The 24,131-nt window shown below is 43.3% G+C and overlaps 1 long non-coding RNA gene across 1 annotated transcript; it reads right to left on the reverse strand.

Annotated features, from left to right (window-relative positions):
* Nucleotides 1–4,779: 4,779 nt before the first annotated feature.
* Nucleotides 4,780–22,238, reverse strand: LOC140253701 (uncharacterized). Its single transcript, XR_011903955.1, has 3 exons — nucleotides 22,217–22,238; nucleotides 5,201–5,293; nucleotides 4,780–4,893 (listed from the first exon to the last, which is right to left on the reverse strand). It is a non-coding gene; the product is annotated as an uncharacterized lncRNA (long non-coding RNA).
* Nucleotides 22,239–24,131: the final 1,893 nt, after the last annotated feature.

The following is a 24,131-nucleotide window of genomic DNA, read 5'->3' on the forward strand; positions in this document are numbered from 1 at the left end:
GACATTTCAGTCATGCCCACAACAGCCACGTAACCTATTTGTGACTGAGCTGTTATCCTTGGTGGGAACTTGCTGAACAATTTGAACAATGCATGAAACAAGCAGGGACCTGACCACAGCCAGGGCTGGGCTCTCTTGGGAAAGCTAGAAGAGCTGAGTGGCAGGAAACACCATCATTGCAAGCCAGGGGTTGAATGCAACCCCCCTTCCAGTCAGGGCTGTGCTTATCCTGCAGTGGATTCACCCATATGCAAAGCAGACAGGGCAAGTCTCAGCGTCAAAATGCAGATTTGTTCCTTCTCAAATATGCGATCACGCAACCAACTGCAATAAAAACACACTTTGTGAGATTATTATAATTCATAGCTTCAGCTTCAAGAGAACGCAAGGGCTGAAACACGCATGTGGCTGAAATCTGAAATGTAAGAATCAGCGAAGCAGGAAAACAATAAAAAGTTGTTCTGGATGAGAAGAGATAAAGGAAGGAAAGATCCTTCTCCATCAACCATGGCAAGGCTGTAAGGAGGCCCGTGGGGGCAGCTGTGGTCGTTCAGCAAAAGGGAGGAAAGGAAGCAGGGAGGCTGGCCCTGGTCCCAGCCCTGCTGTGGTTCCCACCAGCAGGGCTGTAGGCTGCTGGGTCAGGAGCAGAGCTCCTCATCTGCTTGCAGAAAGACATCTGTGTGGTGTCTGAGCTGTTGTAGGAGCTGCATGGTTCCTAGTGCCTCCAACAACACTCCCTCGATTCCCCTTGGTGCTGTAAGGCTAGAAATAGAGGCCATGCCACAGCATGGCAAAGAGGGAGAAGAGAGGAGCAACCTTTCAGGTTCAAAATATACACTTGAAATGGTTTATAAATCCTAAAGTGCAGCTCAGGAGAATAGAAGAGAGGAGGGGAAAGACATGAGAACTGCAGAGTGCTCAGCACACAAACAGCCCTATTAAACACTTCATTTCTTTTCTGGACTTCCTCCCAATGACTTTAAAATCTCCCTAGGTTTATAGAGGAAAGAAAAAAAGTTTATATCCTTTACATTCTGCCCTTTGTAAGACAGGCTCATGTGGAGCCCTGGTTGTGGCTCTTCTGTCTTTGTATCTGTGGCTCCACAACAGCCTGCAAATGACAGGAAAATCCCCACTCAAAAATCATCCTAAGGGCAGCAGTGGAGCGAGGATTGCAGTGGATTTCAGAGTTAAAGCAAAATGGAAGAGCAAGCAATCTTTTCTCAATCAGAGGAGAGAAAAATACTTATCCAGCACATTTTTGAGGCTTTAACAACTCTAATAGGTGTACAGTATATAAAGAATAGATGCAAATTTTCGCCCATTAAAACAACCTCTTCTGTTAAAGATTCACTACTCGACAGCCTAAAATTCAGTACCTGATTTTCATATCCCTGCACAGATTTGTGCTTTCATTATCTCACTGCTTGCCAAGTATGAACTAACGTCTATTTGTCTCTTGTACTCAAATACACCTTATGTGCTCCTGCACCATAAAATACAGTTGCTCCCATGTAGAAGCAGACGCTATTGTCAGTGTTACAAGAAACACATAAAGCAGAGCAGGAAAGGAGCACAGTGACAGGGATGTACGTTGACAACTGGATGAAGTGAAAGCACAACTTCTGCACAAGAAGCTCTGCTGGAAAGATTAATTGCTATTGCAAATCTGGTTTCATTCTGAGACAGCCAATAGCTTCAGCAAAGCCAGGTTTTCATGGGTGTCCTGGTGAAGCCTTTTAAACCTGGTTTCCCTGACCTGGAAAGGACTTGGGGGGGGGGGGGGAAGGTTGGCAACAAGCAGAATTGGGAGCCAGCACCCAAACTACATTTGTGTGTAATCATTTGATGTGGTGCAAGGCTGTGAGAACCTTTAAAGGCTCCCACCACCCTAAACATGGGGTTTGTTTAAGTGTCTACCCCATAAACACAGGCAGGCTGCCAGGCTTGGATTGCAAATGACTGATAACAGATTGATCTTTTATTTATAGCTCTGCCCCAGGTTCAGGCTGTCAGGAGATACGTGGTAGCTTTCTGGCTCCAGCCTGCACAACTTTGGCCTGTTGCAAGCCCCAGGCTCATGGGTGCCACCACCGGGAGCAGGGGGTGACAATGTGATACCCTGACCAGGCTTTACCTTGCCAAGGCTGGAGCTCAAGATGCTGGCTGCAAAGTTTAAATAGACGCTGAGCTGAGGATGTGGTTTAGCACAGGAACAGGGTGGCTGCATCTCCATCCTCTAGTCTGCACAGCAAGGTCATGGGTATGTACGTGGGGCAGCTGCTACCTGAGCAATCCAAGTCACTGTTGCAAGCTGCAAGCAGAGATACTTGATAGCTAAATACATACTTGGCTAAGAGAAAAAAGAAACACAGTAGGGCAAACCTCAGGATCTCCCTTGTGGCCATCAAGTATCAGTGGTAGAAGCAGACCTGGATTCAGAGTAGAGAAACACTGGGAAAGATGGAGCTGGTGTGGGGGTGGGACACAGGGCTGGTTATTCTGCACTCCTACAGAGCAGAGCACAGGCACCCCATGCTTTACCTTGGAGTGAGGAAGGCTGCAGCAGAAATACTGGTGCAGTTTTGCAAGAGTAAATCCTCTTTGCTTCCTTCCACGGCATTAGATTTGTCTACTCTAAGCTAAGAATGAGGAAAGAGGCAGAGCAGGGGCAAAGAGAGGTGACCAGACATCCCTCAGGACGCTGTTGACCAGACTGTCTGGTCACTGTATATATATATATATAGGATGGAGTAGAAGCTTGCAATTACATTCCATTTATGTGGTTTACATATAGCCATGCTTTATAAGGTAGCACACATCAAGGTTCAGCAGCTCAGTGGGCTTTTTCCAGGGAGTTCTTATCTCCTCTTAGGAAATAAAAACATAGGCAAATTTGCTTTTCCAGGTTAAAGAAACCACAGTAATGTGAAAGACATTTGTATAAATAACATCACGCACCAAATTCCACCATTCCTTTTCACTTACAGCTTCAGCTGCATGAAGTGAAGTGTGTCTTATTAGAACAAATGTGTCTTTATTAGAATATATACATATATATATATCCCTGAAGCAAATTTACAGCAATTCTCCCTATCAATAAACAAACTAGCTGGAACTCCAGGCTCCCAGTTTTGTCACACACAGGCACAATGCTCACATCACTCAGGGCCAAATGGTTCGGATTAAGGTAGCTGTGTTAAAAAAGCTAAGCTCTATCTCAGCCCTTCATGGACTGGGTACAGATCCCTATGAGTGCTTTTACTCTGAGGGCACAAAAGTGGCTGCTGAACCCCCCAGAACAGTGCATTAACAAAGGCTTTCTCAGTCCATGCCAACTGCAACTCAAATGTTCCTATTTTCAGAGGATACAAGACGTCTCCTAGCAAAGCTGGAAAACCAAACTAATAGTAATCCTTCAAAGTGGAAAAGACTTGCAGTGTGAATCAACAGAGAGGCAAGATTGCCTTCACTCCATTAACACACTGCGGGACTCCGGTTGCATCCGTCTCCCAGTGGATGGATGCAGCTTCCTCGTTAGAAATTAGAATAAACACTAATTACAAACACAAGAGCAGTATGGGAATACAAGCACTTCTGTACTAAGCAGGTCACTCCTTGGAATTGCAGACATGGTTACACGATGCACCATTCATTATTCCTGTGGCTTTACATAACTATTTCTCAAACCAATGCAATGTGCCATGGAGTGATGGCTCCTGCACACCACAGCTTTTTCCAGGAAAACAGTTCAATTAATTTTAGCAAAGAAATGAACACCAACTTCCAGCTGGCTCCAATAGAAAATTTAGCATGAAAAGTGCTCTTTATTAAACAAAGCGCACCAAGAGATTTCTTTGTAAGGTATGAAATGAAATCCAAGCGAAGCCATAGAAAACGGGTTATCAGATCTTCTGTCAGGCCACTCGAGGGGGTAACAGCTCAGGTTTTGCAATAGGCAGAGTCAGCTTGGCCTGATTTTTTTGGCAACAGCCTGCAGCTTCAGCTGAGTGCCACGAGTGCCCAGTTTGAGACCAGCTGGGATGCATAATCTGTGTGATGACAGAACAATCCTCCATGAACCCTTTGGCCCATTGATGATTTATGGACCCCAATATTTTTTTGTTGCTCATCTTAAAGTGCTATGCCATTCTGTAGTTAAGAAAGGGACCATGATAGCAGAGGTCATCCAGACCCAATAGAATCGCACAGGAGACAGTGAGGTTTTTAATTAACTAATTGATTAAAAGCTGCCTTCCCCATTCACAGTTCTCTGTTTCAGCATGAAACACTTGATGCAACCTGTAAAGCTGCTGCATGTAACAGGCAGCTTTCCTCCCCTCTCACTGTGGACTGAAGAGCCAACCTTAAGTTCCAGCAAGCAAAAGGTATTATACTGAAAAACAATACTAATAAAGAACCATGTAAAATAGGTGTTAAGTTACAACCTAAATTGCACTTACAAGCTCATTTATTATTATTATTAGGGAAAAAAGTGAATGGGTATAGAAATGTGGCATCTCCTCAAGATCTGGGCAACTTACAAAGGAATGGAAAAGCTGAATGTAGCATCAGGACACACCTATCCATCATCAAACGAACATGGCAATAGAAAGTAACTGGTGAAACACCTGAAATTCCCTACAGGATGCAGGTGAGAGAAGAACCATATTGATTAATCCATGTATACTGGTGGAGATGCTGCTACACCAAAGCAAGTGCTTCATTAAAACAGGCCAAGCACAGTCTGCTTCCTCCAGATGCAAAATCCCAGAAGCCACTTTATCCACCACTGTTCACCACTTCTCCAGGTAAGACTTTGGGCCTTTCAGATTTCAGCACAGAAGACTGATGCCAGATGTTCCCATCCAACAGGTCCGGAAGAAAATAGAACTGAGACAGTTTGAAAAGTATTTAAACACCACCTAAATTAATAGGTTTCATCTTAGCATCTTCAGAGAAGCTTTTCAAAGCACAAAATGTCATAGACTTGAAATTTCATATAACAAAAGTTGAGAACTAAGCCTCCTAATTCAGGCAGAATTAGAGTAGAAAAGCTCTGATCCAACATGAAACATCACAGAGTGCTGGCGTCATATTATAGCAGGTGCACAGAAATTTTCAAGCCTCTGGCAAGAGGAAATGCACTTTGCATACACAAGACCAATGGGGAGCTGCAGCTGCAGAAGTTGTGGCTCACCTTTTAAGATACAGACTCTCAGAAGATACTGAAGCAATTACACTCAGCCCTTCCAGAAAGGGAACTGGTGGATGCAACCTGCAGTGTAAGGACCTGAAAATAAATTGGAAGGAGCAGCTGTGGGGATGGAGATGATGTGCCTTTTCAGAGAGCAACAAGAACATGCACAGGTCTGGGGAAGGACCTGAAGACATTATTAATTGGTCTGTGCTGCTAGATGAGCACTGCAAAGAAATCCCAGGGCTGCAAGGAGAATGAAGTTAGGTTCAGCTTTACCCACTCTGAAACTCAGACATCCAGGGTAGTTCTGAACCCAAAAAATGAAGTTAGAGAGAGCATGGGAATGACAAGGAGAGAAAGCACAGGCATATAGGTCACTCACATGATTGGAAACAGCAGGAGGACAAACAGCTCCGGAGATGGAAGCACAAGAAGGAACTGGATATTGTTTGCTGCCCTTGCAATATGAGATGCTTTTCCTCTCCAAACTCATCAAACAGGCAGAGTGCCACAGAGGAAGAAAAGGGAGGGAAAGGTAACACTTAAGTTACTTCCAACCAGGTAGGAATCTCTGCTACCTAAAGTGTCAAGTCCAATAAGGAAGGAAAATGAGTAAAAGCCCACAGGAACTAGCAGCACCAAAGCCACGGTCTCCATGGCTGTGGCCTCCCCACCAGCACCTCCATCAAGGCCATCTCCATCTTCAAGGACACAAGGTTTAGGGATGCCTCTGTGTAAGCACAGGGCACAAGCCTCACATGCTTAAGATCCCTATACTGAAGTCTCATAACTGTAGTTTTCTCCACCTTCAGAGGTACAATAATCCGTGATAAATTCCTGCTCTCAACAAAGCTGTTTCTGCTTGAGAGCCACTTTAACATTGCTTAGGTATTCCTAGGTTGTACCAGGGTACAGGGAGATTTCAGCATGTAGAATTCATAACAATTTTTCGTCTGAATAACCTCAAGCTGCCAGCAAACAGAAACACCGCTTGGAGAGACTTTAGAGAATTGAATTAACACCACATTAGGTGCTTTGAATGTGATGCTGACTTCTTTCGCAAGAAATCAGACTTACCCAGCACACGCCTCTCAGGAGATACAGCATCACTGGGCTGCGTGTGGATGCTGTAATTCTGTCTGAGGGTGCCTCAGCACCCACATGAGACATGTGGGATGAGATGTGGCTGCCCACCAGCCGCCAGCTCTGCCAATGTTGGCCAACGCTTACCCCAGCAAGGGGCCTCTTCTGAAATGGCTAACAGCTCTCATATAGCTCATAAAAGGGATGAGCTAAAGCCCATTAAATAGCATGGAAAGCCTCCCAGTCACTTTAATGGGTTTCACACTAGTCTGCTGTCTCTTGGCTTCATTTTATACCTAGAAAACTCCATTCATTCCTGGAAGAAGTGTTGTCCTCTCTACAGCAACACACTGGAAGAATGCAGATGGAGCAGCCCAGGGAAAATAAACTTAATTAACCATTTAATTTTAGTACTGACATGTACACAGATCATAGATTATCTGGCTGCACAGTCTCCTTCAACTATTTAAAACTGTAAAATTATGTCTGAGATGTTGTTTGTCAAGACCAATGCTATGACAGCTATAGTGCTGAAATAAAGTGGGCAAATAGGTCAACTCCACCACCCTATAAAACCCATTCAACAGTTTATAGGGTCCAAAAGTGGACAGAGGAGGGTCCAATCCCACATTCCACTTTCACTCTTGTAAATCGTCTCTTTTCAACTGCTCGCTGGGACTATTCATTTGAAAACTTACATGGACAAAAATGCCATGCGAGTTCCCTTTCCTCATGTTCCTACATTCTATCTTATGACCTTATCACCTGTAACATTAAGTCTTGCAAAATATTGCAACTGGATGATGCCATCTTACGTGGCCAAGTAGGCGATGCAGAAACCAGAGCTGCAATGTAGCAAGATCTGGCCTTTAGTTTTTGTGGGAACACATTGTCTTGGGTTATAAATCTTCCTTCAAAGATCGTGTACTCTTAAAACCAGACCCAGTGCCACACTAGCTTGTGTCATTCAAAAGCCTGGTTTTAGCAACACAGCTCAGAGTAGTCTGAATGCCCCGCTACAAAACTAGGGTCTGAGTCTGTAGTTTTCCTTTCCTTGCTAAGAAAGGAAAGCAGCAAACCCCAGCCTATTTAACCCTGCAGAATTACAAGTGTCATTGCAAAAGGTTTTACAAGAGATTGTTCCCGTACTTCCTTTCCAAATTTCATGTTACCTGCCATAAATGAGTAAAGAGGCGACGGCAATACTTCCTTTTAAAGCCCTTCTTTGCAACTGAACAGGTTAAAATAACGCCTCAAGCATAAGAAGCTTTAACAGAAAAGAGAGCATGTACGACTGGTGCTCTGAAGTGCAATTGTAATGAGATTTACAATAGAGACATCTTCAAAGTCGTTGCCATCGTAGTAGCTTGCAATGATTACACCAAAATAATGGAAATTGAACCTTCTTTTTCATCTATGCTCACACCGAGGAGAAGTGTAATTAAGACCTCACTCGTATTAAGATGTAGCCTCAAGTGACTGCACAACTAGAGGTAGAAAATGAAGGTGGATTTGCTTTAATATTGTGTCCTCCAGCACTCCTAGGATGCTTATGAGAACTTGCTGTTCCTCTGCCTAACCCCTGCTCCCAACTCCTACAGCAGCTCTATATGCAAAAGCACGTGCACTGCTCTGCTGAGAGCACTGTACCTCCTCACTTTGGCACACCTGAATGCCCAGCTGAGCAGCTGCTGTAGTGCACAGCAGTGTGAAATGGCCAATTTGTCTTTGTGTTGCAGCAAGGTGTAAAATCCAAGAGGAGGAAAGCCTATGGGAGCTGGTAGCAAGGCAGCAGAACGCTGTGAAATCCACACTGGGGAAGCCAGAGATGGAGCAGGGTGCAGCTCAGGAAAAAGATACACAAAGTTCAGCATGACTCACACAAAGCACAACAGTGTGATGGTCCTCTCCCGACCCCACAAAGTCAATTACTGATCCTGTCCCTGCCACAGCCATGGATTTCTTCCTTCCATCTTCCTATTTTCTCTGCCTTTACAATTCATCCTCTGTGAGATTTCACAGCCCATAAAGGGAATTCTCATGGATTTGTGCAAGATAAGGACCTGAAGAGCAGCCAACCACCACACCACTGCAGTGGGGAGTCCCAGGGAAGAGCAAACAGATAAGATATATCTCCTTTCTTCCCTCCCATGTCAATCTCTGGAAGGCTTTTCTCCCTTATATTAGCTAAGGAAAAAAAAAAAGTGTGGCCTGATTTTCAGACCAAACATGCAAGATTCCTATGTTAGCCACATATCAAATTCCAGGCCCTAAAGCAAGTGAAAATGGCATTCTGTAAGCTTTAAGGGTCCTGTTCAGAAGCAAGAACGGATCTTCTTGAGGGTGTTGCAAGGGATGTTTGCAGAGATTTCTGTAGGGAAAAATCCACATGTGGTTGGAATTTCCTGGAGCTGCACAAGAAAAGCAACAATGATGGGTGTGCTAGAAAATAGTTCTTTGTTGCAGTAAAAGAGACCAAGATACAAAAGTGACTGCTTTTTCCTAACAGCACTTGCTCGAAACTGACACAACATATTTTCTTCTTTCATATGGAACTTAGGAGCAAAGAGCAGACTTGAATCTTCAGCACCCTCTATGGGAGGTGTCACAGGGGAGGGTTATGGAGACTTCCTTCAATTACAGCACCCTAGCACTGCTAGGACATATTTGTCCATGGAGTTATTCAGAGCTACACTTGCAACACACACCCATTTTGAAGTTATTTTAGGTAACAAGAAATGGACTGAGATGCCTCAAATAGCTCTTTGCCTGTAATTACGAGCAGAGTAGCCGCATACAATGTAAAGAAAACCTTCCTTTGAGTGCGTGCCTCAGGATCTGCCCCTTCCACACCAGATGTGCATTTGCACTGCTGCTCAAAGACGGGACCCTGTGCCATCTCAGCTATTTATCATACACAATTCTAGCTGAAGAACTGGAGGACAGGCATTAATACACCAACTGGAAAAGCAAATGCAGTAACTGAAGAGTCAAACGGTTTGAGGGACTGCTTGAAAAACAGCGTTTGATGATTTGCTGTATCAGTTGTGCTTCAGTGATTAGGACAGGAGATTGAACTTCAGCAAGGTATTCATTGAAAGCACCTTTCTGAAGCGACTGCCACAGCAAGTTCACTGCAACACCCTGATTAACTAAAGGCTGACTAATAAAGCATTGTTCTGTTTCATCATGTGCCATAGCCTGAATGTTGCACAGGGCCGGCAAACAGACCGGGACTGCAGCACAGAGGTTCAAATCAGGTTCTGATGTTGCCACTGACCTGGTAATGGATTTTGCATACATAATTTAAACACTTACTGACTCTTTTTTGCTATGTAGAATGTAGGAGTAATTGGCTTTTCTTTTATAAAATGTTTTCAAATCTAAAAAACGAACACACTATAGAAGCAGATAGTTTGTCATCACATTCTAGTGGCAGAACCTGTCCCATTTACTTACTACATACATCATAAGAAGAAATTACCCATATAAAACACTGAAGAAGTGACCCGGAGGAAGAGTAATACAGGACACGTGAGTAATGAAGATCAAACTGCCCTGGAATAGCCAAGCTTTTAGCTTGTTCAGTTTGAACCTTACATCTTTTAAAAATGAGCTGTGTTCACAGAGGGCACATCAGGCCATTCCCATTTGCGTGGCTGTAGGTTCCAGCAGCAGGTTTAGCATTCATATCACACGTTGCCTGCCTGTGTTTTCAATTACCGGGTAATGCATCGCTAAAACATCGGCAGACCCAAATGTACACACGCATTACATTACACCTGTACAAGGAAAGTCTTCCCACAGCAAGCACAGCTTTCCCAGTCATCAGTGCTGCCTACCCTAAAGAGCAATGGCTAGGAGCATTTTCCATGTATGTGTTATAGGAAGTGTGTTAAAGCCTGGAGTTAAATGTTGCTGTTTCTTTTTCCTTGTGATTACAAACCTCCTTGGAGCATTAGCAGACACAGACAAGCAGAGCCTCAGGCACTGCAGTCCCAATGCCCACTTGATGTAAATTAGTCCGTCCAAATGATAAAGCTCTGCTCCGGCTAGTCAAAAAATGAAATGATTTGAAATACTACAATAGCAATTAGCAAGGCTAATGAAGATTTCTATGTGGAATATCACTAAGTGCAGGAGAGCATTACCACATGGTGGAAACAAGGCAAGGGGAGCTCTAAACTCAAGACAGCGTAAGCATCCCTGGTGGCAGCTGGAAATGAATCAGAGCAGCAGAGTTTGAGTTAATATCCCATAAGAGAGCCAAGGAGCTGACACAGAGATACAAGCTCCTTTCCTTCAGCAATGGCAAATGGCAATGGATTTTTCAAATGGCAAAACCTAGATTTTCCATGCTGATGCTGAACCAAGCCACAGAGAATGGTTAATTTCCCATCAAGCCACTCCGCTCCTCCTCTTCTCTATATATGCTCAGCTATTTCAGGGTCAGGCCACATCAGGAATGCAAGCATAACTTGTGCCACAAGAACATCTGCTACGGGGTATTTCCAGCCCATCCTGACACAAGAAATAACCGAGTCATGCAAAAAAAAACGATTCTCGAAATCTCCAGGCAAAAATTACAGATCAGCTTAGATAAGTGTTGTAACTGCAGCCCAGATAGAAGAGCCAGGTCCTCAGCTGCACTGCCTGGCATCCTTCCACCAAAGTAAATGGAGTGTTGCTCTGGCCCCATATCTAGAGGGGTTGCCAACAACCAAACCAATGTGAAATACCACCTCTAAAAAGGATGGGAAAAATAATTCTGTTCGACTGTATAGAAAAGAAAATAAAGGATTTGGGGTTTCTCAGCCTTGCATGATTCATGGGGTAATTCAAAGGAAATTGCTGTGTCCCTGTGACAAGCAACATCCAGGTCCACCCCTAGCTGAAATCCACAGCCAGGCCCAGAAGGGATGAACACCAACACATCCACAGCTCTCCCAACTCACCCTGCCTTGCAAACATGATCCCTGAAAGCATGAGGAGAAACAGAGCTTGCACAAATGCATGAAAACAGGCCCTTCCTCTTGCTTGAGAATCAAAAGGCTGATACTGCCCTTGCAAACAGGACCAGAATTATTACATTTATGTCAGACTCAGATGGATTAAGGGGGGGAGGAGGGAAAGAACACCTTCATTTCTGTCAAAGACCTATCCAGTCATTACTTTGCAACCCCAGGCAGTTTATCATATTTCAACAACTGTTTATATTTGGTATCAACTCTCTTCACAGATGCCTGTGCCCACGTTGTAGTTACAGCTACACCTCATCCCTTTGACCCGATCACTTGTTTCTCATAGTGTCTACAGCAAAGCAGAGGTGGATCTGAGCAGCTCACGCTGTTAGGCTGATGAAATCAAGAAAAAATGTGGCCTGTGTTTATTGAGGAAACAAAGCTACTTCCATAAATAAGCAGGAGGCACAAAAGCAAAGCAAAGATGAAATAGCACACACCGAGGGAGGCATTTCACTTATTTTTGTAGGATTTCTGTGCAAAAAGAGAAAAAATGATGACAGGAAAAGAGCTTACTTCTTTATAAAGAGAAAATGTTCCTTTTTAGTAAGCCCAAACAATTTTAAATCCTTTTGGAAGAAGAAATTTTAGAGGCAATCTCAGCTTTAAACAGTATTAAAGAGCCAGTCTCCCCTCCATTGGAAATGGACTCATTCCCCAAAAAAATTCTACTAAAAAATAATAACCAAAAATCAGCAAAGGGCCAAAAATTTGTTACTGAAATCAGAATCTGAAAAACTCCCCAATCCCACACAAGGCTATTATATGTCATCCTGAGCAGCACAGATCCACATCTGGTGTCTCCAGCCAGGTCAGATTAGCAGCACTTAAGTATCTGCATTGCCACCTCTGGGAACCTATCAGAGGTCTTGGATACCTCCATTGTCAGCAAAACCAGGCAGAAACTCAGCTTACCAACAAGCAAAGGTCTAGAGATTAATCTCAGTCTACATACCCATCTTTCCTCTTCTTTAATAAGCCAAGATACAATTTCCCTGTTCCTGGAATGAGCACTTAGAGATGATGGAAAGTAAATGTAGCACAAGATGATGGAGACACAAATATCCACTTTTTCAGCATCCAGAGCAGCAGACAGGGGAGCAAAATCATATCAGAGCAATACATGAGCAAGTTCAGTTCCTGCAACCACAGCCCATAGGCAGAGCCACGATGGCATTCATCAGGAACTCCAGCACCAATCCAGGTTACAGAAGTCACCTCATAACCATCCCAAAGGGGACTTCTGTGATGAACTGCAATGCAGCTCTGTAGTTAAAAAGCTCAAATTCATCAAGGGGGTTGTTACAAGTCTCACTTTAATGTCATTTGCAAATGTCCCAGTAAAACCCTCAGCCTTGCAGCAAGTCTTGTTCATAATTCCATCTCAATGATAAGCTTAAGCTACAAATGGCAAGCTGTCTGATGGTCTGTTAATGCGGGCATCTTCTCTCTCATGCACTCTTTAGAATAACAGTGAATGCAGCATCCTTCTCTTGCCAGATCCACTTTGAGCTTATGAAATACTAGTTCTCTGTTAAAAATAGGATCTTTGCAGTACCAAAGCTCAGTAGTCTGATAAAAAACATCAGATGTGCAGCATACCTAGAAAAGATAGCATTTGAGCCTGAAAATTCAGATCTAATCCCTCTTTTTTATGGGTTTGGGGAGGAGAATTTTGGCAAAGCCACTGCACAAAGAAGGAATAGATCATGGAGCTCAGAATCCTGAGCTCCCAGAAGTCAACATTTCGGGATCCAAATCTCTTGCTGGCATTTCCAGGTCAGCAGAGAGAACAGTTCAGTTCCCTAATCAATGTACAAGGTCTGAACAAGGAGCCTGGGCTGCGCACTCAGTGAGCCCCCATTTCCTGTAAGGCCCATCATGCCTAAAAAGGCCAGAAGAATCAAAAGCAACAGGAGCAAGGAAAACACCAAGTCCTCCAAAAGCTGCTGGGAAAGACCACTGCCCACATGGACTGTCATTAGCCAGATGCATCACAGCTGACCCCACCTCTGCCTGGCTCCAAGTGACAGCACATCTGTAACTCTCCCAGGCTCCATCCACTTACCATTACTGCAAAACAACACCACGTAATCGCATTTACACAGGATTTCCAACAGTCAGTAAAAGAACGCACCATTTTCAGTCACAGTCCTCAGGTCCCTCCCAGTCTCATCCCAGACCCCAGCTCATAGCACGGCCACATCCTGCCTATTGTCTACAGCTATTCACAGATAACTTGAAAGAAATCCCTCTTAAAAGCCCCTCCCGACCATCCTGCCTCGCTGCTGCTCTCCCAGGGAGGTGCAGGATAACAGCAATTGAAGGCTTGCTTCCTTTGTAGTCTATTGCCCATTGCTAGGACACCATTAATCACCAGGATAGGTGCTATGAGGCACTGGACTGACACAGCTGTATGGATCAGAGATTTGTGGCTCAGAGTTGCAAATACTGCAAAGGGAATAAAGGCACCTCCAGGATAATCACAGGCTTATTTTTTTTCCTAGACCTCGAGAGCCTTTATAGACTTCTTCCCTCTAAACTGTGTCGCAGATGACAGTGCACAGTTAGGCTAATGGTCGAATAAAGTCCAGTACCCACTAACGTCCTGAGTTAAGGATGGGGAAAACAAAATCTCATTTACAAGCTTTATGCTGGGAGATAAAGTTCCACACGTACTGTTTGTACTCTCTCCTTTCCCTCTGTGTATATTTTTCTCATCAGGAAGATCAAAACAAGATTATTTATTTATACCCTAACGCTTAAGAAACATTGTACTGCAGTGAGTCAAATTGGAGGCTCTTCATGTTCAACCATTTGTATTTATGGCCTGTGGGATAAGAAACATTTGTTCACTGCTTTCCTAGTCGTGCTCTCAACTCTCATTATTTCACAACCAAATAGTCCCAATCAGAAGAGCTTCCCCTGTCAGGCTCCCATGGAGAAATACATACTTGTGCCAAGGAGGTGGAAACCCTGGGTGGGTGCTCAGCAGCTAAGACCCTGACTCATGCTCCCTTCTTTCATCCCTTGTACCCAACCTCTCTGCAAGGTGCTGCTGTGGGTGGCCACGGCCCCATTTCACACTCATCTCCTTCATGGGACCAAATGCTCACACTGCAGAGGATAGACAATCTTCTCTGTTTTCTCAAGTGGTGAATGCGTTCCTTCTTCAACAGCCCTGTAGAGTCGCTGACCCTTTTATGTACTACACTAATAGATCTCACACTCACTAACCTCTTCAGAAGATCTAGAAATAAGATTCTATTTTCTCAGGAAATTGTATCACTTACGTATCATAATGAAAATGCTGCGGTTTGTTGTTTTACACTGCTGGAAGCACCAAGATCAAAGAATTAACACAAGATTTAAGATTAGATACGGCTTTGCAAGCATGCAAGGAAGTGTTTGTCTTTGATATGCAAAGAAAGAATCATTAAGTAAGTTTGATAACATCAAGCTAGTAAGAGCCTTCAAATACAAGCCAAGCAACCTCCAGGTAGCTTGAGACTAGCGTTTTGCTAGAGGAGCAATAAAAAAACCACTTTCAAAGCCTTAAGTCAAGATTTATTTCAATCAGTAAGGCCCAGCATCTCTGTTCCAGTGTCTTGTCTCCTGACACCTTCCTGTAGGAAAACATGGGAGCAGGTGGAGCTAATGAGATCATTTGTCATATCAGCAACAAGTGTTACAGATGTAGAGCTATTAAGATTTGGGGTTGGGAAGCACCCACCTCCATTTTCATTCTAAAAAGTGGAAATTTAAAGCAAGCTTTTGAAGTGCTCTAGATGCACTATTTGGCTTTTTTTACGCAGTTAGGCTTTTGGAAGGGACTGACAGAAAGTCAAGCTTGGATGATCAAGATACCAAAAACCCCATGAGGTATTATATTAAAATAAATGTTACCACTGATCCATGCATACAGTGCTGTGAGAAGGAGGAAAAAAAATCTCTGCTTCAGTTTCTCTTGAAGACATTTACAAAGCCTCATGGTTTAAAAGGGCAATGGTGGTTCCTTACGTCCAGCCCCAAGAGGGCTTTCCTTCCTCAATGAATCAGAGGAGTTTTAGATAAGTTTCTGAAATAAAAGAAGCATTTGAACTACTGCAGCCACACAAGCTGCCATGTAGATGAGGCTGCAATATATGGGGTGGCTTTTAGAAGACACAAATGAATTTTTATGGTTTCAGAACAGGGAGGCTGTCACCAGTGTGACAAGTCACTCTGCTCTTCTTAAGTAGAAGGTACCAGAGCTCGGAGGATAATCAGTGTTAAATCTGTACCTGCCTCTGCAGCCAGCCCCTGCCCAAAGCAGAGCAGAAAGGCTGAGTTCATCCCAGGCCAACAGGGACAAAAGGAACAGCTATTCACCCAGCTCACTGCACTGACAGGCTGAGCTGTTACCAACCTCAAGCGCAAGCAGAAGCACAGCACAGACACACACAGATATTCTCTAACTCTCCCCTCCTAGCACTGCAGGAATCAGCAAGTGCTGTTTTCCCTGGAAGACTGAGGCATCAGTATTTCCTTCCTTTTTAATGCAGCTCTTTATTGTCCACAGTACTTTGGAGCCTCCGTTGCTCCTATTGCACAGCTGGAGAAACTGGGGCACAAATACACGTTGTGAAAGGCCTGAAAGCAGTCAGAGCCCTGCACACCACGCCAGTATGTTTGCCACTGCCTCGTATTTCAGGAGCTTTAGAAAAATAGCAGTGGCAGGAGACAGGCAGATAATTCAAAGTCAACTAACAGCCAAAAATACATGCACTCTAACAGCAGTACATTATGGGAAAGGCTACATTCGCCTTTTATTGCCCATGTCATCACTGGTCCAGAATTAATGCCCGTGCCCACAGCATTAATTACCCTCACTTTGATATCTCGCAGGGAATGCTTCAGAACCGGTGAAGCCCTGCAGTCCCTCATCACAGAGCACTTCTTAAGCCCAGGAAAAACCAGTGATAATCGATACTGATTGATCTCTGCATTTAGTCCCGCAGCTGCTTCTAAATCACAAAAAGCACTTCATCAGATAATGCATCTTTTTAAATTTACCAAAGAGGTAGTTACGCATGGGCTTCGGGGGCTAGACATGCAAGAGTGCACTGATGACTCCTGGAATAGATGGGAATAATTAATTGCCTAAAAACGCAGCTCAAACCGGAGTGCTGACATGGATTCCACTTTGCTGCCTTAACAGCATGCCAAGGAGCATGGATTAAACACCCTTCAAGCAGCTGAGATTCCTGCCCCACCATCTCCAGCTGTGAACCCAAGCAAAGTGGGGCCTCTGGAAAAGGAGGCAGTGGATAAGTCTTCTGGATCCATTAATTAGCACACAATCCACATTTTATATCCCCTTCTACTTGACTCAGGGCATAAAGCTTGCATTACCCACCTCTCTAAAACATCCCAAAACCACTAAGCCAAGAGGATTCTTTAAGCCCATCTTCCCAGATGAGCTCTCAAGGTGAACCAAGCAGGAACACCTCGACCCTAAAACCCACCAGATTTTCACCCAGCCATCTGCCTGTTCAGCAGACCTATAGCTTAACTATAGAAACTTTGGTGCAAAGTAGAGCTTAGCCACAGAAATGACAGCACTCACAAGACAGGCTGGCAGGAATTAAAGCTGGCAGGTCTTACTGCTATATCTTTGTAGGCAACTGTCAGACAAACCTTAAAAATTTAAGAACCCCAGTCATGCAGACTTGCATATGCATTGCATTATCAGAGCTATTTTTATTTATTTCAATTGAGATCCAGCCACAGATTACCCAACTTTTGAAAGCAATGGGAAGGCTTAATCCCATAGATCCACTATAGTGTGCAAATACCGTCAGTACTATAAGGGGAAGGGAGAAGAAACCTTAAAATGGAGATATTTGTCACATACAGTCAAACTGATGGTCATACAAACTGGAAAGAGGAACACGCTTATAGCACTCATGTGCAATTCAGCCTCATGAAAAAGTATTAAGCCATTTGTCAGAAAAATAAACTCCTTCTCTAATGCCCACACCAGACCGTACATAAACCATTTTATTAGCAAGATCTAAGATAGGCTGGCACTCCTGGAATAAAAATGAAGCCCACCTATTTCCCCTTGACAGTTGCTTTTATTCTTGATCATAGCCTGAGAATGACAAATAGCACTTACTTCATCAGCAGAACAAGAATTTTCCCTGGTAACCAATGAAGCTGACTTCCCTCCTTAAGACCACATCAATACATCTTCACTGAAGGCTGGGGAAGCCCACAAATTCACTGTGCTGGGATATGCACTTTTCAAGGGCATCAGCTTGACACTGTATAAATATTATATGCCTTTCTTTCGCTTTGTAGTTCAGAATTGATTCATTCTAGAGTAGCTTCAGAGCTGAGTAAGACATAATTCATCTCTAGTTGGCATTTGTCTCTGAATAACAAACCAAGCATCCCTACATGTAGCGATGAGCCTCTAAGAAAATGGTGACATCTTTCTCATGATCAACACCACAATCCTACTTGTTTTTTGCCCACTTCCAGCAATGCAGCTTTCCCCAATTCCTACTCCAGCAACACAACTTCACTAATTCCTTGCTCTCTTCTCTCACTGTAAGCTTGGTTTTGTTTTCACCAGGAATTGCTTGAGTGAGAAGTTGGTGCAGCAGAACTGAGGAGCAGAACTACCTCCCCTGGGCAATGCTGTCACTCAGGGCAGAGCAGGATCTAAGTGTTAAGCCACAGGGCTGAGGGAAGCCTGCTGTGGAAATAGGGCAGAGCAGCTATAGCACTGCCATGGAGCCAAACCTATACCTGCATTGCTTATTTTATACTTCCAAGCAGCATGGAAGGATTTTAGCCCAATTAGCAACTGCTTTTCAACTTTACTAACAAGGCATACCTGGATGGCCTGTTTTCACAGCACTGGACCCTCACCTCAGTACTCTCCTCATTTCAAGCAATGAAGTGAGATCAGACTTTAGCCTCTTTAAACACAATACACCTGCTGTAAGGTTATCTCAAAGTCCAGGTAGTATCACCCAGGGTGAATTCTGCTAGAAGGCCTTCTCAGCCAAATGCTTGAATTTCTCCACTACGTATCCCTATTTTCCACTCATCCACACTTTAAGAACTCCCTGCTTTTAATATTTAACATTTATTCTGAAAGTGGGGATCATCAGAACAATTTAATATCAGGTTAATTGCATTCACTGTCTTCTCTGAAAGGTCATAGAGCACGGACACAATACATAGAGCTGCATTTCTCCTGTTCTTGCCTTCTTTGTTTCTTCCAAACCCCATAACATCAGTGTGCCCTGATGGAATACTAACCTGGGATTTCACACAAATGGCAAAACAGACTTAGTGCAGGAATAGGTTGTGCTATCTACAGAATGCTTCAGTACATTGAATTAGCAGTTCGATTCAAGGTGACAGAGCTACTTTCAGACAGAGATAGAAATCGCTACCAAATAGAAGCAGAAATCTCTCTAGTAACTTCTTAGAACTGCTCCACGACTTTCATGCCTCTTACAGTCTTGATCAAGCAACAAGGGAGTCCGGCTCTGAATTTCCACTTAATAGCAATGAAATAATACAAATCTCAAAAGCTCAGACCTTTAAGAAATAATCATCTATTTCCCATCCCTATTCACTCCTATCCCCTTCCCAAGGGGTTCTGGACCAGCTCTACCTCTTCCCATGGAATTTTCAACTGCTTTTTCACAAGTCAGGTCTTTCTGACTTCAGCACAAGCACTTCCAAAGTACAGTCACTCTTAGAATCTTGAGTTCGCCCTCAGATGTCTTTCTTCCACTTTATCAAGCCAAAAAAGGAGAGTGCCAACAAATCCCTACTGGTGGAGTGAGTTTCCTCCTCCACCTTCAGTTACAATGGAAACTCTACATATGCTGCCTAAAAGGCAAGGTCAGCCTGTTTTAAAAGGCTAGAGAGTCAGCTGTTGTTTTTAAAGCATTAAATGAGGTGTGACTTGTAGAAGCTCATCTGCAGATGCACGTCAGGTCCCTGTTCTATTGCTACATATGCTATAGAGGTTCTTTTTCTTCTTTTCAGTTAGACCTTGCTAAGGAATCAATAAAATGCCTCAGATTCTCTTTTTTATTGCAACTTTGTCATTGAGGGTATCTTAGCCTAGGTAGTGAGCTGCTCATACCAAATATTGTATTGCCTACAGATTATAGGAGAATAAATAGCTCAAGTACCACAAGCAAAACCGCTGCTAATTGAAATGCAGTACAAGAAAAACAAGAAAAACTTCCATTAGATCACCACAAAACATTGAATAGTTTGTTCCCACTGTCAAGAGCTCTCATGAAATGGCTCTTCCATCCCCAGCCCAACAAGCTGGAACAAGAACATACAGTCTCAAAAGAAGACTCGTTTGGGGATCACAGCTAATCGACTTTAAGCTAAGCTCTCATTGATGTCTGCTCAGAACAGAGAGCTTGGCAGCACTTGCTCAAGTCAGGACTGTGTTGTTCAAGAGAACTAATTTCCTAACAGGGCTGCTTTACAATGGAGGCCTCACATCTTTAATGACAAAAAAAATACTGCAGGAATGCCCTGGTGGTAGCAGCTTATCCCCTTCTTAGCTCAGCTATGAGCACTGACATCCGGCAGCCAGAGAACAGAAAAAGGGAGCACCACTGTTAAGCCTACTGCAGGAGCAGACATTTACTTTAATCCCATTCCCAGAGATGACTCACATTCCTTAACAGAACATGAAAGTCAAGGTTCTACCCTTTAAGGTCTTCATCTTCTTTCAGCGTTGGCCTCATAGCAATTTTCCATGTAAACAGGAAAGTTTTAATTGCACGAAGAGTATTTCTGCTGTTTTCACAAGAATTCCTTTAATCAGATGCAATACTGAAAGAAAGGCTGCTCCTTACTCAAATAACAGATTACTGAATAATACGGAACATTATTCAAACTCATCATATACAGCTGTGCATGCTTTAGAAGTGATAGAGCTGCATAGGTTGTGCTAGGGATAGATGCTGTATGGGCTTCCCTGCCAGCTATTTTTCCTATATTTCTTAGAAAAGGATGAGTGGGGAGTGAGGAGAAATAGCAGCTTATACAAGGATATAAGTAACTACAGTAGTATTAGTTGCTCTCTCATTCTTTATTTTGATTGTCATTGTGCCAAGGAAAAGACTGTTCATGAAAATTAGTAGCTGCTTTCCCTTTTATTTGTTAGAATATGTTTCTTTTCCTTTTTTTCTACTTTATCAAAGAATGAAATGGCTGCAGTATGTTTTTTCTGCCTTGTTTAGTTCTATTAGTTTGTTCCTGCTCTGAACTAGATCACATCTATATACACATACACGCAGTTCTGAGATGCGGTCATAGAATAACAGAATTGCTCAGGTTGGAAAAGACCTTAAAGACCATTGAGTCCAACCACAACCTGACCATTGTACCCTACCTTTAACACCCCTCCTCTAAATCATGCCCCTGAGCACCACATCCAAATGGTTTTTAAAACACATCCAGGGATGGTGACTCAACCAACCTCCCTGGAGAGCCTATTCCAGTGCTTAAAACCCCTTTCTGTAAAGAAGTTTTTACTGATATCCAACCTAAACCTCCCCTGGAGCAGCTTGAGCCCATTTCCCCTCATCCTGTCACCTGCCGTCATTTCCTACATTGTAATTTTTGTCTTAGGGAAGGGCCTTATTGAGAGTTCTTATGCAAAGCTCTTGGATTACCCTTCAGCAGCTGGATTTTTTGCTTCAGCTAATTAAGGATTGTGCCTACTTGCTTCTGTTCCTTCAGTATCAGCTGTGCACCTGTGGAATAGCATCAGGTGGTGCTTACTGGAGCCTCTGAAGTGCTATTGACACATTCCTTTATGAAAAACTTCCGTGAAAGTGAGGAAGCACAGCAAGCAAAGTAATGAGCTGTCACAGCCCAGGAGATGTAGGAATAGAATGAGAAAGGTTATTACGCTTCATGCTCCTGAAAACTGGCGGGGCTGCCCCAGACTTCACACTGATTCCAAAAGGCAGAAGGTGGCCATGCTTGCAAAGAACACTAAGTTAGGTGGGATGCCTGGAGAGAAAGCAAGGAGGAGCTGGTAGATGACTCAAAGTGAGGGCCAGTAGAGTTAGTAGTAACTCCATCTGATAAGAACAAACATTTGATGCACTTTACTAGCCATTCTGTAGTACAGTAAACATGCTGACATTGCTGAAGGCAGATTAGAGAAACCCCTTAGCATACAGCAGCACTAATAGAAACAAAAGGCTGTCACACCTGTTAGTGAAACCTAATCCAACCTGACCCGCTGTATTGTTTCCTTATCAGCTTCCCACCTTATAAACACTGCAAGGAGATTTTAGTTCATATATGGTCCTCACCATAGAGACGTGCAGGGCAGAAGCTGAGAGGATGATCTTCCCACTTATTGCTTTTTTCTTCTTGAACAATTGGACTGCTTTGTTTTCTTAAATAAAAAGTTTCTCTAACGTAGAGGCCTCACCACTCAGCCTAGCTCTGGTCAGTTTCTGCTAGCATTGACTAGGGCATCTAGTTTCACTCCCAACTAAAACATAAAAGGCCCCAGAGATATAATATTGCACAGTCAATGCTGTGTAATTTTCATGGCTCTGTGAGTGCCCTGAGTGCATTGGAACATTTAATTGTGGCCGATTGGGACTCAGTCTGCAGGTCACTCTACTCTTCTTGACTGCCCATAAATAGAGATTAGCTGATCATTTCAATGCTAAAAATATTCAGGGTTTAATACAGAACATCAAAAACAAGCTCATATATGTGTAATACTGTAACACAATGGAAAGCACAGCAACAACAGCAGAGCAGCAAAGTCCTAGGCTGCAACAAGAGAGGAGATGCTCAAATGCAACAACTGTAGGCACAGAAACAAAGGAAGAAATCTGCTTACCTTCTGAAGGCATCAAACAAAGGGATCTTCAGCAAAACACCCCTGACCTCCACTGCCAACCCTTAAATGAGGGCTGGGAAGGGGTGGATCCTTGCTCCATGCACAGCTGCATGCAATACACCTGAGCTCCCCTTGGTTGGTCCTGCCTTCCCACCAGGTGCTCCATCACTGCTTCAGGCTGTGACTTAGCATTTCCACTACAGCGTGAAACACAGACATTGCTTAGAAGGAGAAGAAAAATACCTGCTCCAAAAATGCCCCCTCAGAGGCAATGAATACTCTCAGCATCTTTCCTCAGGCACACACGGCTCTGCCCCTAGGACTGTTGTGGAGTATTTATTTTACTAACTCCTTGTCTTTGTTTTTACCATGTTTTCTCACTCTCTGCAAACAAAGTGCTTACTGATCTTAATTAACATTACCAAGTGGTAACATTAAATATCAACAGAGCTATCTTCATCATGCCGATGTCGAAAGGAACTCAGTAGGATAGCACAGTGTAAATAAAGGCAGTCTTTCACTGCTGCTCACACCTATACCCTTAGCTTCAGTGCAGACATGGTCAGAATATCAGGCAGTGATTCATTCCCCCCTTTTCATCATGTTGCTGCTCTGGAGGCATCTGTGAAACGCTTTGCTTTTGAAATATCTGCATACCTATATGTAACATCTGTTGCTTTCGTAAGATCTTGTTCTCTGCTGCGTGATGTTGCTCCTCCAAGAGAATTTCTGTGTTAATGAAAAATTTAAGAGCAGAGCTGAAAGGGGGCAGCTGGAAAGAGGTGTATTTAGCATTGCTTTTTCTGGTGGTTATATTTGCATCAGATCAACTGTATGCTCAGTAGCAACATAGCATAGCTTTGATAACATCTTGCTTCAGTGAATGTAGAACACTTACAAAGTTCTTTTAAATAATAATAATAACTAAGGCCTTTACGCTTTCTGGATGTCTAGAGAGCATCAAATCTCTCCATATCACAGGTGGCTTTTGCAGCCTGCAGGTACCAGTTGCTAACGGGGCAGCTGGCCCACACATCATGCCCCTCTGGGTGATGCAGCGTAAAGTCAGCCCTTGGAAACCTTTGTTGTACCCCTCTGACAGCAGCATTTGGCTGCTGCTCCAACCTCTGTGTGGTCATGAGACTTTTTCTCTCTCGTGTCACAGTGTGTTAATTAGGATGGGTAATACATGGCCTCCATAAGCAGTAGCAATAATCTCTCTACACACACAATTTCTTCTTGCCTTCTTTATCGTGTCCTGAAGTTAATCATTAATTTTCACTAGGAGCTGTCTCAACAAGTTAACAACATCATGAATATTGTAAACAGCAGCTTTCTCTTCGGTAGCCAGACTCTGAATACCAATTTTTAACCAGAATATTTAATCAAATTCTACTGCATTGTGTCAGTAGAGGAAATATATCCCAAACTTGTTTGTGAGGATATAAAGTTTCATTCTAGTGTGCAAGTCTAAAATGGTAAATGAGTGAAATATTTATATTTGCACAAAGTAAAAGGTGGAAAAAATGCGGTGGTGAAGAATAGTGAGCAAATCAGTGGGGTATATGGTCCAAGTTGTGGCCTTTAAATGGCCTTTTATGCAACAGAAAACACTTTTTCTACTGATTTATGGAGATTAGGAACCAATTTTCTGCTGTGGCTTATAAAATACAATTTGATATTTCAGGCCTGTGATGTGGATTTCATTACCCCTAGGAAATCAAATGGATTAATCTCATCTAGAGGATAGCTTTTATTTGAAGACGTTTCAGGAACAGAATCTAGAGCCAGCTCAGTTCACAAGCATTACATTGTTCATTTCATGCAGGGATCCCGACCAGATGTGTTGTACTGCTGCATAGGACAGCCATTACAAAAGTGTCAGCTTTCCAGTCTTCTTCCATCTGCCAACAAA

This window comes from Excalfactoria chinensis, chromosome 6 (assembly GCF_039878825.1).
Source record: "Excalfactoria chinensis isolate bCotChi1 chromosome 6, bCotChi1.hap2, whole genome shotgun sequence".
In the NCBI taxonomy this organism is placed as follows: Eukaryota; Metazoa; Chordata; class Aves; order Galliformes; family Phasianidae; genus Excalfactoria; species Excalfactoria chinensis.